Source organism: Haliotis asinina, chromosome 4 (genome assembly GCF_037392515.1).
Source record: "Haliotis asinina isolate JCU_RB_2024 chromosome 4, JCU_Hal_asi_v2, whole genome shotgun sequence".
In the NCBI taxonomy this organism is placed as follows: Eukaryota; Metazoa; Mollusca; class Gastropoda; order Lepetellida; family Haliotidae; genus Haliotis; species Haliotis asinina.
In genome coordinates, this window is record NC_090283.1 from 31,673,367 (window position 1) to 31,680,320 (window position 6,954).

The window sequence follows — 6,954 nt, forward strand, 5'->3', positions numbered from 1 at the left end:
GTTTGAGTTAGTGGGTAAGTTGAGACGTATGTTCTCTAAGCATTGATCGCGTCCGTCTACCAATGGTAACACAAGAACCAAGTGCTTTCAAATAGACATAAAGACCAGTCCATAAAGACAGATCAACAAATGTTGACGGGAATATACCACCATGGAAGCACTTAGACTGCATTGTTACTGAACAGAAAACGTTACCCTATCATGTGCTGATAGCGATATCCAAACAGACTAATATGTTTTCCAGTGAATCGGTACTCATGATGTCAGTCAGTAGAATGCCTGCTCCAGACTGAAATATATACAGACCACCGTCATACAGATGACAATGTATATGCAGAGTAGCATTTTGAAACAAATACTAATTGGATGACATAATCAAGTTCCTGAGTTCCTCAGTATGTTCATGCTTTGCTTTCTTGGTGTTCACTGTTGTTTCACTTATGGTCTGTTTTGGTTCAATTCCATTACGACCTTGTGTTGTCCTAGCAACAGTTTTTATATGCTGGAATGATACAGTTGATGCGAAAGAAGAAAAAGAAGGAAAAAACAAAACATCTAGGCATTCCTCCCAAGGTCGTGATATAAATGGAGTACTATAAACAGCAACATCAAACAGAACTCACTCTCACTCACTCACTATAAGATTAACAGCCTCAGCTTTCTGTCTCTATTTAAAACATCTTTTCTCTGATGAAATGAATGTGTAATTGTCTGGACGGTTTCTATTGGCGAAAGAGTACTGCCTAGAGCATCACATAACTCCCCGGACTTGTACTTGCGTGAAAACAAACCCACTAACTCACTCAAAGACTCAATAAACACACTGCCACTAATTAGTCTGAATTCAGTTTTGTGTTTATAAATTACTCAAAACATGTTTCTGTCCGTTGATGAAGCATTAAACACATCTATATTTCTTGAGTTGCAGATCACTCTACTGCTGGACACATTAGATGATCCTGCGCACTAAACGCATTTGTGACAGGAGAGGCGGTGCAACGAATTGGGCGAGTACACTTGGCTGCTATAGATAGCTTGACGATTATGCACGTGCAATACATGCTAACCATGACATGAAATCAACAACGCTACTGATTAACATGATAAGACTGCAATTTCAGGCATAAGATACTGATATTCCACGCTAACCTTTAGTTAAGACGAAGACAAATAGATGATTGGGGCATTGACAAGCATTTTAGATATTCAACAATTTTGTTAGGAAAAAACAATTCATGCGTGAAACGCACGGGGAAAATGAACTTCTGGATATTTATCAGACAACCTGTTTCCCACTTGTTTCAAGTGGCTCGTTCTGTGGGGCGTTCCCAAGTATGCACATTTGGGTCATTTGTCAGGCCGTGGATCATCTTATATGTGTTTACCAGTACCTTTGCTGCAAATGTAACGGCCACCTTGTTGTTTAGGCCTACAGTATTCTGTCTTGGTTATTGCCTTTTCCTTTTCAGTGATGGTGTACATAAGTGTAAGTCACAAAGTATATTATCATCATTTATAATGGTTAAGGTTTTCCATCACCAAAAGTAAATGAAGCGTTCGTACAATGGTGAGTTGTCTCCCTTTACTGTGCACAGACAGCTGTGTGATTTGTGTGCATTTTTCAAAATGCAGTCCTAAAAATTGTAACTTCGCATTATGAGCTCAACTTGCAAAAACACTTGGCAAATACTTGTTTGTGAACTTGTTATGCAGCTATGACATGAAGTAACAATGTGCAGTTCGTCTTCAACTGCAGACACATTCAAATTCGAGTCACAATATCCATCATGAACAATAAAAATGATTCAGAACCGAAAGTAGATGAAGCGGTGGTAAAATGATGAGTTGTCTCCCTTGGCAGTTGACATTACCTGTCTTGTGTGTTTGTGGACTCAAGAATACACAGTGCTAAAGATTCAGACAGAGTAGCATCCTCCATAACTTTAAATTTCTTAGATTTGTCTACATCACATAAATTACTTGTACAAGTTCAAGTTCAAGTTCAGTTTATTTTAGCAGTAGTGGCCTTAGGCCAGAGTACAAACAATATATAACATTTTGTTTTGGTGGCTTTTGCGTGAGAGTAGGAATGGCATAATTATACAAGCAGATGCATCGAACAACTGGATAATAATAATTCAAAGGTGACAGAATGATAATACAAAAGTTGATAGAGTTAACTCCCTTGCATTAGGAAAGTTGTAGCTATGCATAACAACTGGATGCAAGATTTGATGAAAAGAAGCCTGATGTATAACAGTCTTGACACAAAATTTTGGACAAAAAGAATATTGAGTCATGGCAAATGATATTTTGATACAGTGATCAATGAGCACAAGACTTTGCAGTTGTTACAAGTCAAACAACTGAACCCTAACAGTTGTAGGTGGACAAAATGGTCTGTGAAATAGGATGGAGTTATCTCCCTTGCATCAGGTATTTGGAGCACTTCTGTCTCACAGCTGAGGCCTTGAATATGCATTTTGCTAAAAATGACTGATTCTCGCACATGATGATGTGGACAAATTATTCTTTCATTGGAGAGATAATGGGGAATATTCAACAGTTGGGATCGAAGAGGTCGTGGACAAGGGTGAACGTTCTCTGGAGGTCCATGTCTCGCGTCCATGTCTCTGCTCCTTCACCGCCTCCTGGCTTCAAATGCAGCAGAATTGGCATCATCCATGCCTCTTCCAACCTGCAACTGCTCAAGTAACCATACAAAGTCATCTTCTTACTAAAGTAGAATATTTACAATGAGAGGCTCAACATGTACCATCATTAAGGCACCTTCCACACAAGCTTTAAATGTTTTCTTGACATACTGAAATTAAAAACATTTGGAATTGCAGAGGACAAATTTCTTAACTTCACTTCAACACAACACACAAAACAATTTTCAAAAGTTATGTAGTGTGCAGGTAACAGGTTCATGTTGTTTGTATATAAGTTGGTACGAATGTATAGAGTGGCTGCATTTAGGTAGCATGGGTGTGTGTACTGAGTGCAACTGATAATTGTACCAAGTTTGTGTGTAAGTTTTTCAGCATTAGTATCAAATTGTGAACGTGTGAGTTCATGTATAAAGATGTGCATATGCGTTTTAAATATGCAGAGAGACAGAGAGAGAGAGATATCATCACACTGGACATATTATGACGAATACATCTGAGGAATGGACATTTGTTTGAAATGGATGTTTGTAAAAGAAAGCAAGAACCATGTACGCTGCCTGCACAAATTGAAAAGTTGACAGTCTGTGTCTGGAGACTAGTCTCAAGTCCAGCCAAGTAATATTTCTTCAGGGCGAATAAACATATTCAGTTGGAAGGGTAACAACCTTCATCATCTTTTCACAGTTACACAAGGATGTAATGGTAATGTAAGGGTTGCTGACTTTGGCAGAGGCTTAGATGACGAGTTCAGGGTAATAATGTGTGCACGAAAGGACATGAATTGTTAGAAACATTCAAGGGTTACACGTGGACACTGGGGGATGAAATCAAACCCAATCAATCATTAAACATACAATGTCCAAACTTCTGTCAAGAGTTATTAATGAAAAATGTCTCTGTCAAGAGTTATTAATGAAAAATGTCTCTGTCATGAGTTATTAATGAAAAATGTCATTGTGTAGAGCAGACTGTAATGCCTCAGTAGGTTGTAAACAATTGAATTGGATTAAATGAGTGAAATTTAGTAATACAATTTAAATATGACACACAGAAATATTAGAAACAAAATAGTGTAAGGGAGGCAAGTCAAATCATGAGCGATCACATGACCTACCTCCAAGGGTGAACATGAACACTGTAACTGGTGCTGTGGCCAGTGTTGCTGTGGCCAGTGTTAGCACTGAGGACAGTCCCGTTTACACCTTGACTCTGGACTTTCCGACAAGGTACAGTGGAGTTCGTCTGATGTTCTGGAGTTGATAAAAGTGACGTTCAAGTCATACATTCACAGTAATGATTAATCTGAACCAGTACCCAAAGAAACTATTACATGCCACATATGAGATATATTAACAGCCCTTGAGCTGTTTTTGAGGCAGGTGGAACTATTCCAATGCATCTTTGTAGAAGAACCCAGCAGTATTCCACTTTAGGATGGCCACAATGAAACACATCCACTGGGGATGGATGTGTAATAATTCAATCATGTATGGAGGACGAGGTGACACATTGCACATCCGATACCAATGGTATCACCAGCATGTCTCACACAATAGCATATCAACAGTGAGCAGGGGTGATAGCATAGCACACAATATAACACAACATCTTACAAAGTCCACAAGGTTGTTCTCACACACAGCGTGGCTGGGTGAAGTCGGCACCTTACACTACAGTAAATACAGTTGGGGTGACCTACACTGGCCCTAACATAACTAACCCTGAGGATGGGAAAGGGGTGTTGGATGGGAGAGGGGATCCAAGGGCTGAGGATACAGTTGGGGTGACCTACTCTTGGGGATGATGTCATCACTCTCCTCACCAATATCCCTCTACAAGAAGTCCTTCACATCGTCTACAAATTAGAACAAGCTACAAAACCAGAAGTGACGACCTATAATCCACCCACAGCTTCATGAGCCTTGCTTTTGACACTTTCAATGACAACTACAACTACACAGAGTGTCTGTGGGTTCCCCTATGTCTCCACTCATCACCGACATCAGTGCTCCCCACAACACCATTAAAACCCAGGAGGCAGAAAGCAGAGGTACTCACCACCATACCCCACAGCCAGCAGTCTAGGTCAGCTTGTGAAGATATGCTGAGCTTGGCAGCAAAATGCATCCCTTGTAACATACAGTAGGAGAGGCGATGCACAATTCAGTAAATACTGTACATCACACGTCTAACGCTACTGGGCACAGTGACAGGAGATACAAACTTACCTGCACTGCACAATCTTCCCTCTCAGGGGCTGTGTAGATGCGTGTCCGGAGGTTGTGTCAGTGGCGGCACAGTCATCTAGGTCAGGGTCTGCAACAACATCCAACACAATGAGCATAACCTACTAGTAGCCAAATAAAGAAAGATGACCCCTCACATTGCAACCCAAAGCATTGATTCTGCATATTTTCTTGGAAGTGTAGACATAAACATGTAATGTGACTGAAAGTGATAGTGTTAAAGGTTCCATGATGGTGGGAACACAGAATACATTACATCACAAAGTACATTACTGGCTGTCAAGTTTAGCACCTGTAATAAACAGATGTGTATTGGTATCACAGTAAACATGTTTTCCTGGTGAGGAAGGGGAGGGGCATAGGTTCAGCAACAGGACTGATCTAGGTAGGGCGGAATGGAAGAAAGAGACGTCCGTGAACAGAGCAATGTGCAATGATGAGAAACTGCAGTGTGTTTTTAACTGTATAAATGAAGTACTGTAGGTGACGTACAAATAGAGAAGGAAACACAATATGGGCAGTACATGTGTTAGATGTGGCTTTCATAAACACGACATAAGTGGGTAATATTCATAAGGGACAATGGACCTTGTATGCTGTGTGCCACGAACTACCGCGGGGATATTAGCTGGTGCAATGCGTAGACTCCTAAAATACATAAAGCAAACACTGATACAAAACAAACGAAGCGCTCGAAAAATAACTTTGGGCACTGAACCAAAAAGTAAGTAAAACATTTAGGGAATGAGAGAACATATATGACATATGTTCTCTGTTTGAATTGTTGGGTTCTACGTTGAAAGGCACGGTGGTTCATGTATTATACACAGCAGAGCATAAGAAGTTCCTGCATCCTGTCCACGAAAAGCACGAAAATGGGTGACACTGTCTTCCACGAAAGAGGTACACGTACAACAGCTGGCCTTGCAAAACATGGCAATGCCAGAAAGACGCCAGTCATACGGGCGTTATGAAAACTAAAAAGTTGAGCGAAAGACACAAATGTTCTTACCTCCAGATTCATGTCACCTTCGTCGCTGACCGGAAGTGACAAGAAGCCCTCCGTTCCTTCGCAGCCATGATCAGCTGACGGAGGTAAACATTGGGATGTGGCCTGTGATTGGCACTTGCGGCATGCTGCTTCCGGGTTCCGGAGGAATGCCTGGGAATGCAGGTTACAGTGACCTGCTGTGTGTTAATGTGAAAAGTGGAAATGTGTTGGAGACATGAATTGGAACTCTGATAAAAATGAGAAAACGTTGTAAAATATGGGTGTATGTAGAGAAAATAAAGTGAATTTCTGCACAATTAATGGTGGTAGGGCTGAATACAGGTGAAGTGTATCTGAAAAGCGCGAACGTAGTAGGCGTGTGTGGGTGAGAGGAGGCGATAGTACTACGTGACCATATATGGTAGATGAATGAAATGAAGGCAGTGTGGTGCGAAATGCGAGTTGGGGTTTGTTAGTTTGAAGTCTTTTGCGGGTTTTGTAACCTTGTTGTTACTTGGTCAGTGTGTTCTAGATGCGTGGTAGATACCTGTTGGTTGGTTGGTTGCGAAAGATTCGGATGTGTGTCGGAGGGGAGGGAGTGGTCTGGTTGAGGATGTGGCCGAAGGGGATTGGTCGGTTGGCATGCGAATGGGAAGGTGGGAAGGTGGTGCAGGTGGGAAGGTGTCCGAAAGTGCCTTCAAGAAAACCAAAAAGGGCACAGATTGTGATGTGTTCTGGCACCGATGTCGATGGTTCCAGTCAGGGATGCCGATTTGGCGCTCACGCCAAGAATTTTGGTCAAGACCTCGGGCTGTGGAATTTTTGGACCCTAAGCTGATTCCGGAAAGCGCAGTCACACGATGGAATCGGTGGTAAACACGACAGCTTCCGGGTCACACTTCTTAAATTATGCATCCGATCCAGAAACTACCGGAAATGTTTTTTTGTTCTTGTTGTGATTGCGACAATAGCATGCCTTAATTCAATTTAGACAAAATATATTTTAACTTGAAGAACTATAAAAGTGTGCAGTTTTTAATTC

General features: G+C 41.3%; 1 long non-coding RNA gene across 1 annotated transcript; it reads right to left on the reverse strand.

Moving 5' to 3' along the window:
• Positions 1–1,989: 1,989 nt before the first annotated feature.
• LOC137282440 (uncharacterized) lies at positions 1,990–6,091 on the reverse strand. The gene is made up of 4 exons (XR_010956812.1): positions 5,934–6,091; positions 4,904–4,991; positions 3,790–3,925; positions 1,990–2,704 (listed from the first exon to the last, which is right to left on the reverse strand). It is a non-coding gene; the product is annotated as an uncharacterized lncRNA (long non-coding RNA).
• Positions 6,092–6,954: the final 863 nt, after the last annotated feature.